Here is a 13,871-nt window from a genome sequence, read left to right on the forward strand (position 1 = left end):
TTTATGGAGGAACTTAAATCTATCCTTTTTGAGGCTAAAACCAACTGCCTGATTGATGAAAAGGAACTAGGTTTTCTCCTCCCCCACAAACCACAAATTGCTACATTTTATTGTTTGCCCAAAATACACAAGGGCACGAAGCCACTTAAAGGCCGACCAATTGTTTCAGGGAATGGCTCTCTGACAGAGGCCATTGGCGTATACGTTGATCGCATATTGAGGAGGTTCGTGACGGCTTTACCATCATATGTGCGTGATACCACGGACTTCCTCCATCGGATCGACGGTATTGATATAGGACAAAACGTGATCCTCGCCAGTATAGACGTAGAAGCTCTTTACAGCTCTATACCTCATATTTGCGGCCTTCATGCGGTAGAGTATTTCCTCAAAACTCGGGGCAATTTTTACCGGCCTCACAATCAATTCATCGTATCTCTTCTACAATACATTCTTACACACAATTATTTTTTGTTTGATGGGAAGATCTACCACCAGCTCAGGGGGACCGCGATGGGGAGCCCCTGTGCCCCCACATACGCAAATCTCCTCCTGGGCTGGTGGGAAGACACCTTGGTCTTCCCACCAGACGAATGTACCTGGTCCCCACATATCCTATTGTGGGCCAGGTACATTGACGACATTTTTGTTCTCTGGTCTGGTACTCGGTCACAATTCCAGCTATTCATGGAATCCCTCAATAACAACAATATAGGTCTGAGCTTCACTCATGAAATGAATGAACACACTTTGTCATTTTTGGATATTCGGGTCTTCAAAAACCCTGAAGGAGGTCTCTCTACCAGTTTATTCCGCAAGCCTACAGCAACCAATAGCTTACTACACTGGTCCAGCTTTCATCCTCCGGCCTTAAAGAAGGGCATTCCAAAAGGCCAGTATCTAAGGGTAAAACGCAATTGTTCCTCCGATCAGGACTTCTATAGGGAGGCCAACAAATTGAGAGATCGCTTCCTCCAACGGGGATACCCGATGGATGTCCTGAGGAAGGCTTTCCAACATGCCCAGGGTAAGGAACGAATGGAATTATTAATACCAAATCCACCCAAACCAAAAATTGGGGCGACCCGAATTATAGGGACATTTGATGCAGGAAGATCATCTATCTTGAATATACTTAACAAACATTGGTCAATCTTACAAGCGGACCCGTTATTAGACAGGGTGGTGTCTGACCGCCCTTTGTTAACTTATAGAAGGGGACGCAGTCTTGGTGACCGCCTCATGCACAGCCACTACACCAGGCCTACTCCCCAGGGAACATGGCTGGATCGCCGTATACTTGGAAATTTTAGATGTAGTGGCTGCAAAGCGTGTGAATTCATGAGAAAAACTAAAAGTAACATCAGCTCAATCACTGGTGAAGAATTCTTTTTGAGGGATTTCGCGAACTGTCGGACGAAGGGGGTAGTTTACCTATGCCAATGTGGATGCCCAAAGGACTACATTGGGAAAACCACAAGGGAGCTTCGTCGCAGAGTCTGCGAACACATTAACGATATCTCCCATCAACGGGACACCCCAATTGCACGACATGTTCATGAAGTACATGGTGGGAATCCTAAAACCTGTTCCTTTTCAGCTCTGGAAATAGTGCGTCCCTCTCCAAGAGGAGGGGATTTGGATCGTCGCCTACTCCAGAAAGAAACGTTTTGGATCTATAAATTTAGATCCACTGCCCCATTGGGTTTAAATGAGATTCTATCCTTCACGTCTTATATTTAATAGGTCAGTTCCATAAACAGTCCATCTTAATCCTAGATTTCATGGCATAGGTGAACCTTAATAGGCATTGTCACAGATAATGCCTAAGTACCATTGGATCACGAGTTTCCAGAAATTCCATGCCCATTGGCACAAAATGGTGCCATTTTTCTATATTGATGAGGGACATAACTTTGGTCCATCCTATATTATGTATAAATGTTTGTATAACCTTTTTATCATGGGATGTCGATTGGTGCAAATCGGAACCAATGGACTTATCTATGTTCTGCCTATGTATATAGGCTGGACTAATTGAGAAGCAGTGGGGATGAAGTCCCAATTTTTGATAAAGTGAAACTGTGTCTACCCTGCGAGCCAGTACCTCTACACCCCTTTTATCCCTATATTTTTTGTCCATTTATTCCTTCAAAGTGGTTATTCATACGACTATGAACCACCAAAGATGACCTATGTCGTTGCATTTTTTATTCTATCAACAACAGGTCCATATTTACAACTGACACTAGAACAGTGTATGGAGCATGCGCACATCTATCCTTACCTTTATTATCAGATCGCATTCAATATACCCGCCCACTATGCATCACATGATGTAAGGGTCCCGGTCATCTGATGCGCACATACACGTGCTGTCTGTTTACTTCCGGCGTCTCGTCCCGGTCATCTGATGCACACACACACGTGCGGTCTGTTTATTTCCGGCATCTCGTGCTCTATAGCGGCGGGACTGCGGCGTCTGACGCCGCTTCCGGAGTACAATATATTTGCTGACACGGACCTATCAGGTGAGTCCAACTCTTTCAGACAGCAGTTTGATTGGACTCAGTATGATTAGGGGAGGATCTGGCATCACTACTTAAATCGCAGGTAGCCACATAACAACATGGCCATCAGCGGTTTTCACCTTACTGCTCTCCATCCGCCATCATGGGATTGTCCATTTACTCCATATCGCCCCTCTATCTGTCCCCTGAAGAACTGAGGGGGTGAAACGCGTAGGGACTACAGTCCTCCGGTCCTCTAGCAGCCTTGATAAGTATCCCACTGATCTTTCTCTTGTGCATATTCACAGCGGCTAATCTGTGTTGTATATGACTTTACATTTGGATTTATGGGGTTTCAAAAGTCATCTAATTGAAATCCATGTTGATTTGTATATCATTTTTGTCGCCTATGACAACCAGAAGTTGCCATCAATGTCTGCTGTTGTTGTTTATAGTAACTAAGCATTCTAGCTCTATGTTGAGAACAGTGATTTTGGAGCAGTGGTGCCATTTCTTACCTGCCATGGCTATGACAGGTAGATATTTATGTGTCTGTTAGATATCTTTGCTATATCCTAGCCTGAACTATATGTGTCACAGTGCATCAGAGTACTACCATTTAAACCTGTGTTATCCTGACAGACACAAATACTGGTACATAGCCTAGTGCTCCATAATTTGAGTCATATACTATACACATTGGGAAATTTATATGAACACCACAGTGGGGCACTACTTGCTATATAACATCTTTTACCGCAAGTTAGGGTAACCTCCCTGTCCACCAAGTCAGATAGGGCGCCCCAGTGAGACAGTGAGCCACTTTCCTAATTGTCTCCTAAATAGGGTCTCTAGGGTACATCAGGGAAGGTTCCGGAGCGGGGCCGCCCTTATCAGGGCGTACACTCCGCCTAGGTTGAGGCCTAGAGCAGGGTGATCACCTAGGGTCAGGATAGCCATAGGGGCACTCCACATCCAGCCCGTGCTACCCCCAGATCCTACCCGTACCTACCCCACCCTTATTCCCATCCTTTATTCTAGGACACTTTGTCTATATTGATTCTATGATCTATATTTACCCCAATACTGCTGCCGGACCCGGGGACTGTGTTGTTGCTTTTTCTGTCTATAAGTCTGCAATAGGTCAACTTATCATAGTTGCAGTGCAGCGAAAAGTGGTCTGTATGACCAAGATATAACCGAAATTGTCCTTTTGGTTGGATGTACGATAATTAGGTACAAGGCCAGAATTGTTATATGTTGTTTTTTGATGGTCTATATTTTAGAGTGATTTATTAAAAGTAAAGTTTTAATGTTTTCTGTGATTTACAATTTGACTGGTACATTATAAAATTATTTATCTACTTCTGTGAATTCTGACAAAAAACTATGTGCGTGATGCACTCCATTGCCTGGATCTCCCCCCACCCTGCAGTACCCGTCCGCTCCCTTGTAAGCTACATAGTTTGGAATAAAGAAGTTTTTAGAAGACACCTATTGAGTGCTCCTTGGTCTTTTATTCTTATGCCAAGTTATATATACTTACCACAAGGCATGTGTCAGTCATACTGCTTAACTCACCCTAACTAGCTGTCCTTAATCTTTCCCTACACCTTACCTTGAACCTTAACTTGAGGCAACACAAACTCAGCCTAACTGTTGCATGAATGTCCACATTAAAACTCTGTCATAACTCCTGCTAGAAAAAAACAACAAAATATGTTAAACTTAAAATATTAAAAACAGCATAAAAAAGGAGAGCAAAGAACTAAAGAACAAGGACTTAAAAAAGTATGCTATAATTCACACAGAACTACACAAACCTGGGATATATATATATATATATATATATATATATATATATATATATATATATATATATATATATATATATATATATATAGAAAGAAACTCTACTCCATATAAACAGTCCAGACTTGTCCAGATAATAGGTTCACTGTGGTCACAATAGCAGGAATGCTTCCACCAAAACTCCTTTGCACAGTGATGAGGGAGTTGCACTTAGATAGCACTCAAGGTGCACTTGAGATGCACTAGGATGGTATCTGTGGTCCCCTAGGGCTCTACTTAAAATGTAGTACAGACACTGGACCAAAAGAGAGGATTGTATAGCATAGATAGTTATTTTTCACCTTTAGCTGTCTGTTGCTTACTTTTTAAATAATTGCTGTGCTGATGAAGGCACTCCTAGAAAATTCAATATCCCTTATTATCATATATTAGCTGTATTATTATCCTTAGCTTGGCAATATTAGGCCTTTTTCCTATGGTGTCTTACAGTGTCTGATGGAGCTATTAGTCAGGAGGATTCCATCTTTTAGTCCATACTGATGTGAAAATACTGACCAAAATATTGCCATGTGTCAGATTTTTGGCAGAACAGCAAACCAGGCAAAAAATACCAGGCAAAGAGTTAACTTTCATGTTACTATTAAAGGGGTTATACACCATAAGGTAATTTTATTATGTACCTGGCAGACAGTAATGGACATGCTTAGGAAGGATCTGCGCTTGTCTTGGGGCTAAATGGCTATGTTGTGAGATTACCAGAACACTGTGGCTAGCTTATTGTGAACTGGTATTTTCTTTTTGAGTTTTCTTTTTTGCCTACAAATCCTATAATTCCATTTTCCTCCCTCCCATACATCAGCCACCCCACCCATATAATGTTCGGCTTACCACTATGGAGTCCAATGACTGAAGATCCAGTGAAGGTAGGAGAGCAAGGCAGGCAAACGGCGGGCCGTGTCCCGGAAACAAATGAAAAAGAGGGCAAAAAAGCGGGGGCCTCCAGCTGCTCCAAAAGTCAAATTAGTAGAAAAGTGAATAAAACTTAACTTTTAATCCATTCTTTAAAAACCAAGGATATCCATGTTGAATAAAATAATGATGTGCCGGTAACCAAAATCCATTCAAAAGACCTGGGGTTTTCAATCAGGGTGCCTACAGCTGTTGCATTAGTTGCAGATTGATCTCTCTCCCACCAAGTGATCCCTCCACCCATTGAAGCAGACAGGCTCCCTGTCATGAGCTGACTAGTGAGTCAGGTCTTGGCCGCATTGCAGCCTGGGAAAATCTGATGCAACAGTCATTTTGTATGCTGTTAAAAATAAATATTGGGGTAAAAATCACTGAAGAATTGTGGGAAAACCATCACACACAGGTACAGACACTATATTATGAACTAAACTAACTTTACAGCCGCTGTAGCATGGTCAAGTAAAAAAAAAAAAATGGAATAACCCTTTAAGGTTTTTTAAACTTTTTTTTTTTCGTTTTCTGTCACCAAAATTGTCGAGGTTAGGCACCGACTTTGAAAAATTCCAGCGGGAACAAGCTAATCTCACGTAATATTACATGATTACACTATAAGTGCTCAAAAAAGCACCAACTGTGTGGATGAAACATGTCTGAATGCAAAAAAATATGAGGGAAATAGAGATATTAGTGTTGATCAGATCACGGTTCTAAAGGGTTAATGGTGGACTTCAGTTTGATCTTTGATGTCCACCATTAGTGGCAGGGACCCATAGTTTATAAATCAAGTACAGCTTTAGTGCTCGCTTCATAGACTGTAAACCCCCGCAAAGTACATGTTTGTTGTTGTGTGCCCATTACCAGGGCACAGCGATATGTAAGTTGCATGTACAGGTGCAGTGACTGTGAATTATGACAGATGTGTTGCCTCAACCCTATGAAGAAAAAAGTAGTTGGATCTTAACCCCTTCAGGACGGAGCCCATTTTGGCCTTAAGGACCGGAGCGTTTTTTGCACATCTGACCACTGTCACTTTAAACATTAATAACTCTGGAATGCTTTTAGTTATCATTCTGATTCCGAGACTGTTTTTCCGTGACATATTCTGCTTTAACATAGTGGTACATTTTTGTCGATACTTGCATCCTTTCTTGGTGAAAAATCCGTAAATTTGATGAAAAATTTGAAAATTTTGCATTTTTCTAACTTTGAAGCTCTCTGCTTGTAAGGAAAATGGATATTACGAATACATTTTTTTTTTGTTCACATATACAATATGTCTACTTTATGTTTGCATCATAAAATTGATGAGTTTTTACTTTTGGAAGACACCAGAGGGCTTCAACGGTCAACAGCAATTTTCCGATTTTTCACAAAATTTTCAAACTCAGTATTTTTCAGGGACCAGTTCAGGTTTGAAGTGGATTTGAAGGGTCTTCATATTAGAAATACCCCATAAAGGACCCCATTATAAAAACTACACCCCCCAAAGTATTCAAAATGACATTCAGTCAGCGTTTTAACCCTTTAGGTGTTTCACACGAATAGCAGCAATGTGAAGGAAAAAATTCACAATCTTCATTTTTTACACTTACATGTTCTTGTAGACCCAATTTTGGAATTTTTACAATTTTTACTTGTATTTGTAGCCCGATTTCTCTCGAGTAAGCACATACCTCATATGTCTATGTAAATTGTTCGGCGGGCGCAGTAGAGGGCTCAGAAGGGAAGGAGCGACAAGGGGATTTTAGAGAGTACGTTTTTCTGAAATGGTTTTTGGGGGGCATGTCACCTTTAGGAAGCCCTTATGGTGCCAGAACAGCAAAAAAAAACACATGGCATGCCATTTTGGAAACTAGACCCCTCGGGGAATGTAACATGGGATAAAGTGAACCTTAATACCCCACAGGTGTTTCACGACTTTTGCAAATGTAAAAAAAAAAAAAAAAAAAATTTTTACCTAAAATGCTTGTTTTCCCCAAAATTTTTTATTTTTAAAAAGGGTAATAGCAGAAAATACCCCTAAAAATTTGAAGCCCAATTTCTCCCGATTCAGAAAACACCCCATATGGGGGTGAAAAGTGCTCTGCTGGCACACTACAGGTCTCGGAAGAGAAGGAGTCACATTTGGCTTTTTGAAAGCAAATTTTGCTCTGGGGGCACGCCGCATTTAGGAAGCCCCTATGGTGCCAGGACAGCAAAAAAAAAACCCCACATGGCATATCATTTTGGAAACTAGACCCCTCGGGGAACGTAACAAGGGGTTAAGTGAACCTTTATACCCCACAGGTGTTTCACGACTTTTGCATATGTAAAATTTTTTTTTATTTTTTTACCTAAAATGCTTGTTTTCCCAATAATTTTACATTTTTAAAAAGGGTAAAAGCAGAAAATACCCCCCAAAATTTGTAACACAATTTCTCCCGAGTACGGCGATACCCCATATGTGGCCCTAAACTGTTGCCTTGAAATACGACAGGGCTCCAAAGTGAGAGCGCCATGCGCATTTGAGGCCTAAATTAGGGACTTGCATAGGGGTGGACATAGGGGTATTCTACACCAGTGATTCCCAAACGGGGTGCCTCCAGCTGTTGCAAAACTTCCAGCATGCCTGGACAGTCAACGGCTGTCCGACAATACTGGGAGTTGTAGTTTTGCAACAGCTGGAGGCTCTGTTTTGGAAACAGTGGCGTACCAGACGTTTGTCATTTTTATTGGGGAGGGGAGGGGGGCTGTATAGGGGTATGTGTATATGTAGTGTTTTTTACTTTTCATTTTATTTTTTGTGTTAGTGTAGTGTAGTGTTTTTAGGGTACAGTCGCACGGGCGGGGGTTCACAGTAGTTTCTCACTGGCAGTTTGAGCTGCAGCAGAAAGTTTGCGGCAGCTCAAACTTGCAGCCAGATACTTACTGTAATCCTCCGCCCATGTGAGTGTACCCTGTACATTCACATTGGGGGGGACATCCAGCTGTTGCATAACTACAACTCCCAGCATGCCCATTGTCTGTCGGTGACTGCTGAGAGTTGTAGTTTTTCAACAACTGTAGGCACACTGGTTATGTATCACTGAGTTTGTGACCTAACTCAGTGTTTCACAACCAGTGTGCCTCCAGCTGTTGCAAAACTACAACTCCCAGCATGTACGGTGCATGGTGTACGGTGACTGCTGAGAGTTGTAGTTTGCAACAGCTGGAGGCACACCGGTCGTGAAACACTGAGTTAGGTAAAAAAAAACTCTGAGTTTCACAACCAGTGTGCCTTCAGCTGTTGCAAAACTACAACTCTCAGCAGTCACCGACAGCCAACGGGCATGCTGGGAGTTGTAGTTATGCAACCAGCAGATGCACCACTACAACTCCCAGCATGCACTTTAGCTGTTTGTGCAAGCTGGGAGTTGTAGTTATACAACAGCTGAAGGTACACTTTTCCATAGAAAAAATGTGCCTCCAGCTGTTGCAAAACCATAAGTCCCAGCATGCCCATTAGGGAATGCTGGGAGTTGTGGTGGTCTGCCTCCTGCTGTTGCATAACTACAGCTCCCAGCATGCCCTTTTTGCATGCTGGGAGCTTTTGCTAAGCAACAGCAGGAGGCTGTCACTCACCTCCAACGATCCACGCCTGAGAGTCAGTCCCGCCGCCGCCGCTGCTCCTGGGGCCCCGATCCCAACAGGGGCGCCGGGGATCGGGGTCCCCAGCACCCAGGGTGCACGTCCCGCACCCGCTCACGTCCTCCGGAAGAGGGGCGGAGCGGGTGCGGGAGTGACACCCGCAGCAGGCGCCCTGATTGGTCGGCCGGTAATCCGGCCGACGAATCAGGGCGATCATGAGGTGGCACCTGTGCCACCTCACCCCTGCAGGCTCTGGCTGTTCGGGGCCGTCAGAGACGGCCCCGAACAACCAGTAATTCTGGGTCACCGGGTCACTGGAGACCCGATTGACCTGGAATCGCCGCAGATCGCTGGACAATTCAGTCCAGCGATCTGCGGCGATTCCAGGTCAGTCGGGTCTCCAGTGACCCGGTGACCCAGAATTACTGGCTGTTCGCCGACATGGGGGGGCATAATGACCCCCCTGGGCGATATGCCGGGATGCCTGCTGAACGATTTCAGCAGGCATCCGGCTCCGGTCCCCAACCGGCTAGCGGTGGGGGCCGGAATTCCCACGGGAGTATGGATACGCCCTCGGTCCTTAAGTACTCGGGATGCAGGGCGTATCCATACGCCCTATGTCCTGAAGAGGTTAAAAGGTTTCTTTTTCATTATTTGGCAAAAATGTATATTCATATTTCAATAATTGAATAGAAAACAAATGTTTTCCCCCCAATGAAACAATATTTTTATGAATTTCACACTAACAACAAGCTCGTGTTAAATTCACACCAGATTTTTATGTGAAACGGACTCTCACCATGTACGTCACCACGTTCACTTTTAAAAAGTTTGCATAGTTTTAACCTCATATCAGGTTAAACCCATTGAATATTTGGTGGAAATTTTTGAATATGTTCCGCAAAGTTTGAATATGTTCCACAATTTTGAAATCTGCAGGTAATCTTCAGCAAAATCCACAACAGTAAACAGTTGCCCCACCATTGAAGGGGTTATCCAGGAATAAAAAAAAAAACAGAGATAATTTATTTCCAAAATTGCTCCCTGTCTGTCTCCAGGTTGGGTGTGGTTTTACAACTTGGCTCCATTCACTTCAATGGAACTGAGCTGCAGAACCACACCCTACCTGTAGACAGGCGGTGAATGTTTTTTTTAAATAAATTAGCTCTGTTTTTCAATTCCTGGATAACTCTTTTAACTTATCCCCTATTCATTCTAGAGCAGTGGTTCTTAACGTTGTTGGAGGTACTGAACCCCACCAGTTTCATATGCACATTCACCGAACCCCTCTTAATTGGAAAAATAAAATATGATTTTTTCAAATTCAAAACATAGGAGGTATATATATACTTAAGTATATATTTATACATAGGTGCATAAAATGAACAAAACAATTAAAGAACAAAACCATTAAGACACATTAGGCGCAGGCAGTGTTCCCCCACACATTAGGCTGGCAGTGTTCCCCCACATTAGGCAGACAGAGTTCCCCCACATTAGGCAGACAGAGTTCCCCCACATTAGGCAGGCAGTGTTCCCCCACATTAGGCAGGCAGTGTTCCCCCACATTAGGCAGACAGAGTTCCCCCACATTAGGCAGGCAGAGTTCCCCCACTTTAGGCAGACAGAGTTCCCCCACTTTAGGCAGGCAGTGTTCCCCCACATTAGGCAGGCAGTGTTCCCCCACATTAGGCAGGCAATGTTCCTCCACATTAGGCAGACAGAGTTCCCCCACATTAGGCAGACAGAGTTCCCCCACATTAGGCAGGAAGTGTTCCCCCACATTAGGCAGGCAGTGTTCCCCCACATTAGGCAGGCAGTGTTCCCCTACACATTAGGCGCAGGCAGTGTTTCCCACATTAGGCAGACAGAGTTCCCCCACATTAGGCAGGCAGTGTTCCCCCACATTAGGCAGGCAGTGTTCCCCCACATTAGGCTGGCAGTGTTCCCCCACATTATGTAGGCCAGTGATCTTCAACCTGCGGACCTCCAGATCAACCAACGGCTGTCCGGGCATGCTGGGAGTTGTAGTTTTGCAACATCTGGAGGTCCACAGGTTGAAGACCACTGATGTAGGCAGTGTTCCCCCACAGACATACAGCCTCCAGCCATATACAGTGTATGGCTGGAGGCTGCATGCCTGTGTACTGCCCACTTCAGTGCTCCGACCACCGCTCCAGCTATAGCAGTAGGTCTTGGGACCTAAGATGACGTGCTGCTGGTCACTTACCAAGCTGGCCAGCGCGCGTCTTCCTCCTTCTCTATCCTCCGGTCCTCGGCGCCTTCGTTTCCATGGGCACACGCGTGCGCTATGTCCCGGCAACCCTGAGTTTTTAAACTAAACGCGGGGCCTCAGGGAGTTAATAGTGATGGGGGGAATTACCCAGTCGCTTCAGGGTGGGCAAACACCGACTCTGCTCGGGGCCCCAGGCCAGCTCGGGGCCCCAAGCAATTGCTTGGTTGGCCTGTCCTGTTGCGACCTCCCCGCCGAACCCCGGGACTGACTCACCGAACCCCTGGATCGAACCCAGGTTAAGAACCACTGTACTGGAAGATTTTTAAAAAGAAGTAATATACAAATCTGCATAACTTTCTTGCACCAGTTGATTTTAAAACATTTGTTTCTGTTCGGAGTACCCCTTTAAGCTTCCTCTTCCCCTACTGGATCTCTTTTCTGCTCCTTCATCTTCACCCCCAACACCACCACTATCGGGAGCTTAGCCCCTACACCCACAAAGATACAAACATACTACCACAACTCATCTTATTATTTTTATTTATTTTTTTTATATATTTTTAGATTATTTTTTATTTTTTTTATTTTTTTCAGATTATTTTCTATTTTTTTTTTTTTTACTCCCCTTTTTATATTTTTCCCTTTCCCCAAACTCCCAGCTGTTCATATCCTCTGCAGATCGGTTCACTCTCCGCTGTCCGCCTCCATCTGCGATAGGTCATCAGCTTTTTTTTCTAATAGAAAACAAAAAACAAAAATACATCTCATAAATGTTATAAGATTGGGATTATACACATTACAACTGAAAATACGTCATTTATGTAACCTTCAGGTGATAGTCTATAGGCCTTGTCAGACCCCCACAAGCACAAACAACACCACCATAGATCACTAAGCAAGAGGCCCCTCAGGAAATGGGGTCTCCGGGCAGTTGTAGTATAAATTAGTATAGTTACCTCCTTTCCCCTCCACCACGATCTCTTCCAGTTTAGAGTATTTTATTTGCTTCTTATTATCATTCCTAAAAAAAAGGGAAATGTAAATATATTGTCATGGATGATATTATAGAAGAATTATATTATTAATAATTTTAATTAATTAAGAATATTGGAATTTCCACAGTTACACAGACTGACCCCCAGGCCCCGTCACACAATATAGGCCGAGCATACAAGTGGATCCAGAAGGCGCTACACGGAGGAGGTAAGGAGACCTCAGGCCGCCATCTTGACTCATGTACCCCCGCAATCACGCTGTGGGTGATCTGATGAGTGTCACTAAGGTGTCAATCTGACTGATTCCTGATTTGTCTGGTGTCGCCCATGGCAACCAATCACAGCTCAGCTTTCATTTTACCAGAGATGGTTAGGATATGAAAGCTGAGCTGTGATTGGTTGCCAGGGGCAACACCTGATATCTAATTGTAAAGGGGACATCATGAAGGTGAACTTACCTGTAGCAAAAATACAGGTATAAAAACGCCAGCATTAATGCCGCCCAAATCACCCCCGCCGCCAGCAACAACAAAGTCGTTTTTAAGTCTGTGGAGGAGAAGAACCATCTTTATATAGAGTTACATATAGAAATTCATTAAATACTCTATGGGGGAGATTTATCAAAACCTGTCCAGAGGATAAGTTGCTGAGTTGCCCATAGCAACCAATCAGATTGCTTCTTTCATTTTACAGAGACCTTTTCAAAATGAAAGTAGCAATCTGATTGGTTGCTATGGGCAACTCAGCAACTTTTCCACAGGACAGGTTTTGAAAAATCTCTATAGATGTATATACGCTATAGCTGCTGCAAAACTACAACTCCCAGCATGCCCGAACAGCCGTTGGCTGTCCGGGCATGCTGGGAGTTATAGTTTTGCAACATTTCGAGGTCCACAGTTTGCAGACCACTGCTCTATAGAACTACTAGTCACCCCGCTCCCCCATCACATTAAGGAGTATATAATAATATATTATAGTTGGGAGGGACCCATAGTGTCTTGAGGGAGATTTAAATACATTTCGGGGGTCTAATGTAGGATCTGGATCAATAAAGGGGTTAAAATCTTGGATCTGCATTCATTTGAGGGTTTGATCTAAATTTGGGGTCTGAATGAATGTAAGGGGTTTGTGCATTAGAAGGGAGGGGGTCAAACGGTACACACAAATCCCCCAAAACCCCATAGCACTTACCCATCCTCTTTCTCCGTCAAATCACTGTAGTGTGAGGCTCAGTCTCCAGATCAGCAGGATTTTGCTGTTCTGTTCTATTGTGACATCACATCTGCATCTGGTGATGTCATCATGGCATCCAGCAGCTGATTGGGCTCAATATATAAAGGGGTCCAAGGCTGGAATCATACAGGGATTTTGCAGGGGTTTTATTAGTATTAGAGAATGGGTGACATTTCCACACTGTTCTATATGGGAGAATGCCGCTATAAACGAATAGTTATAAACCGGAACACTAAACCACTACAAGTCCCAGCATAACCTAGAAATGAATAATTACACAGTGCTGCAGGGATCACTTTTTCTATTATCCAGGGCAGGACTGCATACTCTAGGCATCGAGCTTTATACCTGGTTAAAGGGGTATTCCAGGAAAAAACTTTTATATATATATATATATATATATATATATATATATATATGTACCAGAGTGGTTGCAGCACTTCCAAAACAATGCATGTGGGTGCCAAGCAGTCCTAGGTCTGATCAGGACCCCTTAAGATATCCAACAAA

The 13,871-nt window shown here is 43.5% G+C and overlaps 1 long non-coding RNA gene across 2 annotated transcripts; it reads right to left on the reverse strand.

Moving 5' to 3' along the window:
• Window positions 1-11,638: 11,638 nt before the first annotated feature.
• Window positions 11,639-13,442, reverse strand: LOC130272623 (uncharacterized). Of its 2 annotated transcripts, none has more exons than XR_008843651.1 (4): window positions 12,756-12,798; window positions 12,587-12,674; window positions 12,090-12,154; window positions 11,639-11,867 (listed from the first exon to the last, which is right to left on the reverse strand). It is a non-coding gene; the product is annotated as an uncharacterized LOC130272623 (long non-coding RNA). The 2 variants fall into 2 exon arrangements; XR_008843650.1 differs by lacking the exon at window positions 12,756-12,798 and adding an exon at window positions 13,320-13,442 and having other exon boundaries at window positions 11,640-11,867.
• Between the last annotated feature and the right edge of the window lie 429 nt (window positions 13,443-13,871).

Source organism: Hyla sarda, chromosome 5 (assembly GCF_029499605.1).
Source record: "Hyla sarda isolate aHylSar1 chromosome 5, aHylSar1.hap1, whole genome shotgun sequence".
Lineage (NCBI taxonomy): Eukaryota > Metazoa > Chordata > Amphibia > Anura > Hylidae > Hyla > Hyla sarda.